Here is a 12,762-nt window from a genome sequence, read left to right on the forward strand (position 1 = left end):
AACCAATGAATTAAACCCTAGGCCCTTAGCTATATCACTAGGTTACTTAATAATAATTGATTTGAACACTGTAGAAGATGGAAGGCAGAGATGCTTCTTTATGTAACCACCCTCTTTTCTTTAGAACTTCATAGGAGGCAGGGGAGCAAGAGAGGGGAAGCTTAGTACTCAACAGTATCATCAGACTAGCTAATTCCTAATTCAAGAATTAATTCCTCTGGATTTCTAAGCAAGTAGAGTGGGACTTCCCTTCTATTTTAGTATATGCGGAGCCTCAAAATCAACTGTCTTCTCTTCCCTTTCTCTTTTTCACTAGAAGTGTATCGGTTACTCTGGAAGGTTCCTCATCATTCTCTTTTCTTCTCTGGGGCCCTCCTATCCTCCCTTGTCCAGATGTATACTTCTTGATTTTGTCCTTCTCCTTTCTTCCCATTGATCCCCTTTATAGCCCAGGTCCTCATAAGGTTGGGCTTCCCTGGTGATTCTCATGGTAAAGAATTTGCCTGCAATGTAGGAGGTCCGGATCCAATCCCTGGGTCAGGAAGATCCACTAGAGAAGGGAATGGCTCTCCACTCCAGTATTCTTGCCTGGAGAATTTCATGGACAGAGGAGCCTGGCGGGCTAGCATCCATTGGATGGCAAAGAGTCAGACATGACTGAGCTACTAACACTCACTTATAAGCTTATGCTCATTATTATAATAGCTTCTTAGCTAACTTGCATTTTCAATCCCTTTTTCTTCTAAGCTGTTCTTGAATATAGCTTCTAAGCCTTTAGGTTTGCTTCTGTCTATCCTTGAAAACTAATTTGATTTTTCTCAAACAGCACATAGAAAATAGCTCTCTGTCTGAAAAATCTACAGCAGTTTCCCTTTTTTATTGTATTTAATCTAAACTCCTATTCCTGGTTTCAAGTCTCTCCATCATGAGTCCCCCATATTCAATTATATTCCCCACTGTTTCTAGTATAGATATCTTCCTCTACTTATATCTAATTAGCAATGGTTCTGCAAGCTGGCTGTTTTTATTAATGAAAAGTCTTCATGGCGATCCCTTTCACAGGAATGCTGTCCTTTTCACCAGTCTCTCCTCCGTGAGTCCCCCTCTTACTGTTCCAGTCCTGCCACCTCTCTCACTACTACAGAGCCCTGCACGCAGGGGACACTGTTGTGAAATGAGAGGATTTCCTGAGCAACAAAGCAGAGTTCCTGCAACCTGCTTGTCCATATATTGGGCCTTCGTAAATCAGAGATTAGGAGTATTAGATTTTAGACACTATTGTTTCCTGTGTGTTCTATTTTTTTTGTTTGTTTCTGAAATTAAATTACAGTGTTCTTAAATAGGGGCTTTATTATCCCCCACGGTATTCATTTAGAAAATTACTCAATAAGTAGATAATAAGATATGGTTTACTGTTGAATCCCCAGCACATAGATCAGGAGACAGAAATCCGTACAGTCCTGGAGGTTTATATTCTAGCACAGTGTTAACGTACTAGCTCATTGATGCATTATACAGATTACCCGCCCTCATTTAATTAACAGTAATCAGGAATATCAATCAACTTCTAATATGTGTTGCTTTCTTTAAGAATTAACAGATTTATCAGCTAACACTGTACACAAAGTTGTACGCAAAGTCTGAAAATAGCACTGTATATAAACTTGTATCCTTTTTTATTGTTTAGTACTTTTTTCATGTGGCTTTAAAACTATCCTCTTGACAGTATGGGTAAAGATATAATGATGAGAGAAGTTTCTCTTTTCAGGTATGTGCTTTTGATAGTTTACATTTGAAAAGGCATAATGCTAATTTAGTTTATGAAAATAAGTAAAAAGCTGATACCTTAAAATGCTTTTCCCATGAAAAATTTCAGTACATCTTCCAGAGTTGTTTTCATCTCTGCCTACAGGGGTAAAGTCCGAATGGAATTAGAGAGGGAAATTCTACACTGGAACCTGCTGTGGCCATTTTTTTCTGTTGTTGCTGCTTCTCTAGTGGAGTTACTGCAGCTTAGGGATCTGTTTCTTGGAAATGGACACGTTTTACAAATTATTTTTTAAAATAAACGCCAGATCTTCAAGACGCACTTTTTTTTCTTCCGTCATGCTTCATAACATATTGTATTGTACTAACCCCTCATACTGGGAGGAGAGACTGCATAGCAAGCAACCCACTGCCTACTAACATCAAGAGGGGCTAAATAAAACTTCATATTCCTTGAAAGGACAACTTCTGCCGTATGGATGTAATATTTATGTATTATGCTTTGTACAGTAGTTGATATGAAATACAGGTTTTATTTTATTTTATATTTTTCTGTGGCGTTAAAATATGTAGAAGTTATGGCTTTACTGTCATCAGGGTCTTATTAGGTGGTTAACAAGTGAGTTGAATTGTATGTTGTAATTTTTTCCATGATGTTTTAACTTGTAAATATGTGTGTGTTGATGACGATAGGATTATTACTTGAATTACTCTTAGGTGTTTCGTCTGTCATACTCTGGGTGAAACCATGCTGCTTATCCTTTAGTACAGTGGCTCTCAAACTTGCGTGTGCATCAGAATCTAGCAGAGGGCTTGTCAAACTGTAGCCAGTCCTCCTCCAGTTTCCGATTCAATAGGCATGGAGCTGAAGAATTTTCATTTCTAAAAAATTCCTAGGTGATGCTGACTGATGCTGTTGGTTCAAGAGCCACACCTTAAAAACACTGCTTTAATGTTTTGAATTAAGAGAATACATAAGGTGTTTTAAAATATTTATCAAAACCCCATCTCATTTTATGTCTGAGGTATTTTATCTCTTATAAAGTTCTCTGGTTTTATAAATTTACTTTGATTTACTAGAAAGCTTTATTTAGCTTTTATTTATTGTTCTTTATAAGAAAAACCTACTGGGAGTTTAAATTAAAGTTTAAATCATTGCTGGGTTTTTAGTTATTATTTTTCTTTCTTTTTTTTTTTTTTTTCCTTTGAAGCTGTGTTGAAATCCTTGTCTCCTGTAGACCCAGTGGAACCCATAAGTAATTCAGAACCATCAGTGGATTCAGATATGGGGAAAGTTGGTAAAAATGATACTGAAGAGGAAAATAATAAAACCTCTGCAGCTGACAATGAAATAAGTAGTAGGACTGAGTATTTATGTGAATACCCTCTAGATGGTAAAAGTAAAGACAATTCTGCAAATGAAGTCTTCTTCCAAGGAGCTGAAGAAAGAGCACATTACCAATGTAAGAGTGAAGATGAGTCTTCGCAGGCAGATGTAGATGGCCTGGCCCCTGCCCACCCAACCCCCAGGGTCTCATCACAGCCCTCCATCAAGCAGAGGCTGGCCCAGCTACAGCTGTCCCCTGATTTCACTTTCACTGCTGGCCTCGCTGCAGAAGTGGCTGCTAGATCTCTCTCCTTTACCACCATGCAGGAACAGACTTTTGATGATGAGGAGGAAGAACAAATAATACAAGAAAATGAAAATGAGGTAGAAGAAAAGTAAGAACCAAGATTTACGTGAAGGATTTTATTCTTTGTTTGTGAAAGTGTTTTAACTTCAAGACTAGAAATTCCACTGGAAAGGGAAAATGAGTGTAAGTTTACTGTATTTAAAGCTAAGATGTGAATTTATAGGAAGAACCTTGGTTTGAGCAACTGATCTGGAAATACTAGTTACCTGTAAATGGCAGACCTTTTAGGAGAATAAGAGAAAGGTAAGGGTTCTCTTGAATAAATTGCTGTTTTATTTGCAGCATGACTGATTGATCGTGGAAACTCTTTAAGTATCTTTAATAACAAATGAATTTATCATTTCTTGCCAGAATTTACTACCATAAAATGACTGGGATAATTCTGTTGCAAGAATATTAACATTTAGTAAGGCTCCTTTTTACTGTATTCTCGCAGTTAATAACTGCAGCTATTATGTCAATAACAAGTTGTTTGTATTTAATTTTTGTTTATACCAGTCTTAAAGATACACGTTCTGAATAAAAAAAGTTGAATTCATGAAATTGATGTGTACTGGGGTTTGGAACTAAAACATGGTTTTAAAAGTACTTGGGTTATAACATGTGTCCTTGTTTGTATGTGTATTCAGTATCTTAAGATTTCTTAATGATCTTGTGAAGAAAAACATTGCACCTTTTTAGGAATTATCCTTTAAATTTTTTGTGTATTTATCTTTTTCTGCTGTTGCAACTAAAAGAGATGATATCAAAATGGGATCTCTTTAGTTCGAGGCCTCATCCCCAACTTTATAAAAAAGTTTCTTTTATCAGTTTCCCTAGAGATAATGGGTGCCATTGACATCAGTAAATCATGATGCTGCTAATTTCTAGCCTGAAGCTATACCCTCTCCACCTTAATAAGATTATGGAAACATCCTGTTGACTTCTTGGAAAGCATTCTTGTCTCCTTAATACTTTATTTACAAACTACCTCCTAAGACATTGCTTTCCAAATTTTCTCAATTTCATCTGTTTTGTGTTGTGATTACATTTTCAAAGAGTGATATTTTCAAGAGTATAATGTTTTTTACTACCTATATCTCCTATGCACTAACATAGTTTACAGATGTTATTTGAGGAAAATGTAGGAAAAACTCTACGCTACTGTCCTAGAAAGGAAATTATGAGTCTGTGTGCCTTTGGAGTTAAGAAACACATTTAAATTCTTGTAACTTAGCACTTCAAATGAGTAAATTTTTGTATACCAAAGGGGATTTTTTTTTCCCAGTAATCTAAGGAAATTTATTTTTGGTCCTGAAGAAAAATTTGGTTCTGCTTTATATGAATAATAGTGATTTCATATACTATAAGTGATTCTGCCAGTTGCCAAATATTCTGGGACTTACCCATAATTAAGCTCTTAGGAGCAATATCTTAGGGTGGGCCTATAACATTTAGAAATAGCTAAATTTCAAGAAAAAATTTTGTGTTGTAACTATTATATTCTTAAGTGATAATGCTTAGAGTTTATTTTCACTTGAAATTGCTTAGTTTCCCATCTCCTCTTTTCCTTGAATTTAGAATTATGGAAAAACTTGGATAATCTTTCTCTAAATCTATATAACCTTATACACAGAATTAGAGTTTAATCATTTTTAATTCTGTTATTATATATATATTTTAACTACACCAGTTTGGGGAAAATATCTTCATTATATTATGCCAATTTTATTTAATGCTTTCTAAAATGATACTTTTTAATTTTGAAAGACTAATTTTAATCAGGAATTCTTTTTTATTATTATTTTTAATCAGGAATTCTTAACCTTCCATTCTGATCTGTTTTATTCACTAGTTGTTAGTTCTATGAAAATTCTACTTGAAATCATGATAATAAGGATCTTGGAATTGTAATTGAATGTTCTTTTTATGACTTCTCAAAATTTGTCATTTTTCAGAATATTTCCAAGGTAAAATATTATTTTCCCTGTGAAAATTCCTTATTTTCTCTTACAATAGTCTAGCAGTCAGTGTTTCTCTATTCCTCTCCCCTCCCTTCACCCCCCGTGGGGCCACCTGCATTAAAATAAACTGTAGGCCTTATTTTTTTTTTAATGTAGATTTGGGGCCATACTCTCAATTATTCTTAGTGGTCATTTTGGAACAAGATCTAGGTGATATTTATACCCAGTAAAAATCTAACAACTCTGTCGGGGACCTTATTGTTCTTGCCATGAATACCTTAGGAAATAAATAAGTCAGTGTAACATAACTAGATATTTTTGTTACTTTTCTCAGAATATTTCAATTTTTCTTATCAGGCTTGTGACTAGTTTTATAGCTGTCATCCTCTGTCCAAAAGAAGCCCTCTGGGGAAAATATTCCGTGGGGAAAACTTGTAATTGTGCTTTCCAAATTTAACAGTGGTATTTTGACAGAATAATTCTTGTAAGGAGTAATACCGTGAGAGCTTTTAATATAAATGTTTCTATAAAAAAGGAGTTTAGGTCACTCTTAAAGACAAGATTTTTGCCCCTTGCCTACAGTTAGGAAAGTCATGGCAGTAAATGATCTGGTGACAGTTAGCGTATCTTAAATCCTTTTTTTCCCCAAGCCTTCAGTGAAAGTCTGCATATCTGGCCTATCTAGGGCCAGACTCTTGCTGGTCCTGGATGGGCGGTTCGTTGCTTATTTTCACAAGTTGTCTCTTTGGTCTGACTTCCAAAGTTAAGTCCTCATTAAAATCAGTTGTACTTAACAGCGTGTGAATATATTTCATTAGAAACTGATGCCATTGACTCAAGTTTAATTTCTAAAGTTGTTGAAGATAAAGTCAGAAAAAAATGCATTTAAGGCAACTTTCTATGGAAATTTAAGAATATGGTTTTAAGGATTTAATATAGAAGGATAGACCTGAGTTTAAATCCCAGATCTCTATCATTTAAAAGCTATCAGTGCAGCTGAAGTAATAATATCATGGGGAGTTTTTATAGCAAAACCCAAATTCTCTGAATTACTAAATGATATTTGTGACTTCTGACTTCTCAGACACAGTTAAAAAGAAAATAAAACTTTTGAGGCTGCGAAATAAGACTATTTATATTAGTAACCAGTTAGGTAATATGTTAATAAAATAGGTCAAAAAATTTTAAACTCAACTTTTTTGAAAAATAAATAGTAATATTCTGATTCATATAATAAAAATGGTAAAGTTTTTAATCTTAAAGCATAAAAAGAATTAAGTTCTGATACATTTCACACAATTATAAGTCACTGGAGTATTCATCAAAAGCAGCCCTAGAGGTCATTTCAGTCTGATGACTGACTTTTACTTACACATCATCAGTAATTTAAAATATGAAATATTTTGATTAATTATTAAATATCATGTGGGAAGAAAAGGTCAATGGATCTGGTTTAATCATAGCATATTGTTTCTCTATCCAAACAAAACAAGAGCTGCATACCATAAGGCTGTAGTACAGCTCGTTATTTGAACTAAAGTGGATAACCAGAAAAAGCATAAAGATCGATTTATCCCTCCAATTCTATTTAAAAGACACTTATGCAAATCACACTGAGAATTACGAGATGAGCTACAAGTAACACCCTGGTGGTTCAGTGGTTAGGACTCCGTGCTTCCACTGCAGGGGCCATGGGTTCAGCTCCTCGTTGGGGAACTAAGATCCCACATGCCACATGGTGCAAACAAACAAAAAAGAAAACTACAAATATTTTAGAAGGGAAAATATCTTTAATACAGTAACAATTCATTTATATCATCATTGGCTATATCATATGCTAAGGCGGCTACCTTGCATAATTTAATTTTTCAGTAACTGAAGCAAATCCAATCAATTTTTTAACAGTTTTATAAGAAATATTCTAAAGTATACTTTCTACTTCTCTGCATTTGCTTTGTCATCTTTAAGAACATGCATGGGATGATAAACAGAAATTCACCCTTAGGGGCTGCTGAGATACAGAATGCCCCTTTACTACATGACCTTGCGTTGCTGTGCTTTTTGAGTCATATCTGTTTTTCACAGTTGCTCTATTTTCCCTTATAATCAGTTGTCACTTTTTGCTGCTGTCTTGTGTGCCTGCTTCTCACACTAGGCCCCTAACTTGCTGCTTCTAATCTGCTGTGGACTGAGAAACCAGATTGCCAAGCTTGCTAGAATTGTGTCTAAAATAAGAGTAAGTAGACTGAACAAGGCTTAAGGGGCTTTTCTGTCAGTACAGTGCATGGACTTTGTGGTACCTGTTTGGCTGCTCAGCATACTTTTGTTTGCTTCTTAGTCCTTTACTAAGAATTTGCTAAAAATACTTGTTTGAATATGTGATTGCCATACATTTAGAGTATTAATTCAGTTTTTATATGGTGATGTTTCTAAGACTCTCCATTAATGAATTCAGCCATAAAAGAAAATTTGACTATCTTTGTATAAATCACTGTATATATTTTAGGAAAATGTTAAATATTTTGTTCTTGCTAAGTGTTCTAATATAGTATGCAGACTTAAAACTTAGAGCATTATAAGTAGACTTCAACTCTGTTCACCGAGATTTATATTCTAGAACTATTGGTTTGAGACTAAACATGCATGGCTAATTTAGTAAGAACTGCCTAACTGAATATTTGGGGAATGAGTCATTCTAGATATCCCTGTTTTCTGTGGAGTTTAAACCTCTAAAGAGCTTTTAAAGTTTGTGGAATAATTACTGAAGAAAATCTTTTTAAAACAGTGTGCATTGCTGTCTTCTTAAGCAATATATGAAATACATTGAAAAGATTTTGATGTCAAAATGATTGTTGCTAACAACAGTTTTACTGTAATAAACTACTCAGGCACTGAAAGCTATATGCCCCTTTACTAAGTAACTCCATTCTGCTGTGCCTTTGATTTCTTATAGTTTGGATTTCTCTATTACTGCTCACTGAAGTGTGCCTGTAGCAATGTTCCTTCTAGACTGCTTCAGTTTCTTCATAATGTTCCTTCTAGACTGCTTCAGTTTTGGAAGACAGCTGACTGAGATAGCTAGCATAATGTATAAAAAATACAGACAGTAAACTGACTCAGTGAAAACCTGAAAAACTGGATTATACCTAACTACATGAATTATAACTGATTACCTGTTTCATTGCTGTCTTTAAGTGTACTAGATTAGAGTCCTGTTCTCAGAATAGAAGAGCTGTTAGTGTACCAAAGAAATTATTTTGTTTCCATTCTTTACCTTCTAAATATTTCACGCTGCTAATATTTTTGGCACTGATTAAAACCAGTCTAGTCAAATTAGCTTTTTCTATAGTACTTTCTATTTGAGTTAGATACCACACGATGCCAAGAATTTCTTTGGCTGGGTTGTTTTTGTTATGTCGGTTTCGTTTTTAGAGAAATGTATCCTTATTTTCAAAACACGAAGTAGGTTGAGCCCTGGAAAATAAGGAAACTTTTGTTATTGATACTGTGGAGAACTGAACGGTAATAAGGGTTTTAGACTCAATTATACATAGGAAAATTATTCTTTGATTATACAAGTTCTTAAGATAATATCTTTTATTCAATTAAATGTATATTAAAAGCTGGCCAAACATAAAAGTGTTAGATCTAATGATCTTGACAGATACTTGAATGACTAAATTCCCACTGTCATTCTGTATTTTGCATGTTTAAGTTTTAATTTCATGTGTTAATTAATCAAGCATGATTATTTTTCTTGTGAAAAATAAACATTAGATTTGCATGTTATATAATATTTGCAAGTAAAAATCCGGAAAAGGATACTTGTGTGAGATTAGCACTGAACTACTTGGTTTTACCGATAGTCTGATTGTGTTTTAGTAACCATATGTTGATTCATCCTGCCATCTAATTACATGGTAATTAGAGAATCAATCCACTTGTTTTATGGCCATGCCTCAAAGTCAGCTTTCAGTTATTCATGCTACTAGAAGGGAATTATGATACAATATTCATCAAAAAATAGATGACCCAAAACACTGTCTTAAGTTGAAGCTGCCATTACAAAATAGTTATGAAGCCAAACTTGGTTTGGTGATATAAGGAGAAAAATTCTCTTTGAGTGTAGTTGTGAGAAGAAAATGACTCTACCTAGTATAATTGCTGTAAATCAAAAAGAGGATGAATTGTTTCCAAAATTCACATATACAGAAGTTTAACATGAATAAAGAGTTGATTTTTATGGATATCCTAAAATGTGTGATAAATTAAAATACATATGTTTTAAATGCTATAAATTTTAATATATATTTTAACCTGTGAGCGATTCAATTAGTTTGTTTCATTTCTATTTACTAATTTCATTTGTTACATATCAAACATTTTACTGCAATAGGACAGAATTTAAGTTGTATATACTTTGGAATACACTATTTTTAAAAGTGAGTATATTCTGTGAGATACTGTTGCACAAGTATATTTCTCCTCTCATTTATATTTTAAGAGTTTCTCCAAATAAGAGATAATTTTACTATTTTGGACTCGACATTTTTCACTTTTTAGCATTTTCTTAAAGGTCGGCTACCTACAAATTATTTATCATTGAACTATTTTAAAAACTAACACATGTCTTTTACAAATAATTACATTATTCTTTTTCCCTTCCCAAGTACATCTATAATATATTAGCTCAAATGGAAATCTGTATTAGCTGAATCACAGTATTTTCTGCACTTTTATTTCACCAACTTGTACTTCTGTTCATAACATGATTTAAATAATGCTTACTCAAGCACAGGACTAGCATCTGGCAACATACAGAAAGCTCCACATATGTTACACCCATCCCTTAAAGACTGGCTTATGGTTCTGGTACAGCCCCGGAGGTCCATGTGAGTGAAAAGCCAGAAGTCCGCCTGAACTGAAAACACTCCCAAGGAGTTTGGTTTTGTTTGGGTTTGTTCTAGGTATGGTCCCAGGGATCCCAGATCAAACCAGGCCCCTGGGCCTATCCTAGAACCAACCTAAACTCGCGCATCATTCCTGGAACGTCAAGAGTGTGAAGGCTGAAGACAACCTGAAGCTGACGAGACATACTGAGTTTAACGTTTTTTGTGTGTGTGTGCCTGTGTGTGAACAAGAATGGGTTCATTAACCCTTCTCATATAGAGGGATGACAGTGGACAAGATAGTCTTGCCAGACTTTGACATTGTAGTCACTTATCACAATAGGAATGTGGTCTATAATATGGTTATTATTAATTGCCAGTGAGAAGCACTGTTCTTACAATTTTTATTATTTGGTCTCTATTTTTAGGGTAAGCAACTTAGCCACCAAAACAAATTTCCCTCCTCCCCAAATTCATGATTTCTGCTTTTGCTTTTCTCAAAAACTTTCTACTCAACAATATTATTACAGTCTCATTTAACTAATTTTTCGTGGTTTCTAAAAAGTCTTTGCTTTCTTGCTGCATTGTAGGTGACTCTTAAACTCTTGTTTCTGGAATTTAATGCCCTTTTTCTTTTAATCTGTTACTGAATCTATCACATTGCTCTCTGCTTGCTTTTTGAGGTTCAGATCTGGGGAGAACTTGAGAAACATTTGTAGATGCACCATCCCTGTTAGACTCAATGTAGGCTGCATTTTAGAATCTGCTATAAGATTTTTAGCAAGGTTCTTTATTTTTGTTCCTTGCTGCTCTGGATTTTTAAAATATTCTGACCTAGTTGATTTATCAAATGGCCTCATATAACATTGCTATAGTCACATACATGTTTTTTTTTTAATTTGGAGAACAAGATTTCTGGACAGGCATATTGAAAACACCCCAAAAGGTTGTTGTACACCTTTGGTTATTATATTTGTATATTATATTATACACCAAAGGTTATTAATACACAATGAAAATGTATACTTTTGGTAATACTGGCATTTCAGTAGATTTAGATCACGTTTGAAGTAATTGCAGACTAAGCAGGGACTATACCTGTGAAAGCAGCTGGAACTGTGCTATTCTTCCAAACCTTGTCACACTAGACAAATCTGGCCAGTGAGGTATCCCTTAAAATAGCACTGAGAGACTGTCGAGGCTCATGCTGAAGAACTCAACCCTGGGATTATTGCTGTATTACATTCGTTATGTAGATGCTTCATCCCATGGATTCTGTTATTTTTACCTTTTAAATCTTATTCTGTTTACGCTTCTCAATGTTTTTCTTCTTGCGCAATGTTTTTCTGTTTGTGTAAATCGAAGCACTGTACATGTTACTCTGTGTGTATATGTATTTTTAATAAAAGAGTAGACTCTGGGTCTAATGATTTTGAATTTTAAAGCTGAATTATTTAAATGCTTTTATTGTCTTGTAAATTCACTCTTAATTTATACCTCAAGTCTTCTCATTCATTTTTTTCTCTAACGGACTATATAGATTAAATAGGTGAGCCTTACTTTCATCTTCTGCCAGAATTTGACATTTTGTGTTCACCCAAACATGGAAAAGTTCTGTCGTCTGCATTCTTGTGTCAGTCCACAGTTCACTGTATTTCTTGACAGTTAGCCCAGCTTATGTTTATATACAGTAAGTATTCTTGGTTATGGGGAGGGGCCTGTCTACTCACTTTTAACATTGTTATTTATGAACACTGACAATAGGAATTTGCATACTGTCCTACAAAGTTCATGCTTATTTACATAGTAAGTTTCTAAAGTCTACCGTCACTTTAGATACTTTGGGAGTGTTAAGGTGTATTTTTAAAATATCATTTGAAAATATTCTTTCAGAGATGTTGTAATTTTTACTTTCTGACTACTTATGTTTTATATGGTAAAACTACATTTCCAACCCTACCTGAAGACTTGAGAGTATAACCTTTTTTAAAAGTAATTTCTTTGATAACTTTATGTATTTTATCATAATGAATTTTTGTGAACTGTTTTAAAAAATTTTACAAAATCCCAACAGTAGGTTTGTACATATCTGTATTGTTGTTCCTCCTAAGCCTAAGTCTCCAATAAAATCTGTACTTCTTTATACTTTGTACCTTTTGTATTCTGGTGTTTGTCACATGAATTAGCCAAAAGATAAACTTTTTCTGTTCCTTCTGTCTTTATTTTTCCATTGGACTTTTTTTTTTTCCTCCCCAAAATTTTTTCCCAAAAGACAGTGGTTGTCTAGGAAAGCCTTGGATTCATTAGTCTAAGTTTTGTTTGATCACTCAGGTGCCTCACATGATAATTTATCAGCGCAAATTAATAATAATTAATAATTTAAAAGCAGCAGATTAAGTTTAAAAATTCCATTTTACCCGTTCTCTGTGACTGTCAGTCACTGGATACATTCTCATCCTGTTACATTTG

General features: G+C 34.1%; 1 non-coding gene across 1 annotated transcript; it reads left to right on the forward strand.

The window, feature by feature from the left end:
* MIR331 (microRNA 331) lies at positions 10,333–10,443 on the forward strand. Its single transcript, NR_129706.1, has one exon. It is a non-coding gene; the product is annotated as a microRNA 331 (primary transcript).

Source organism: Capra hircus, chromosome 5 (genome assembly GCF_001704415.2).
Source record: "Capra hircus breed San Clemente chromosome 5, ASM170441v1, whole genome shotgun sequence".
Lineage (NCBI taxonomy): Eukaryota > Metazoa > Chordata > Mammalia > Artiodactyla > Bovidae > Capra > Capra hircus.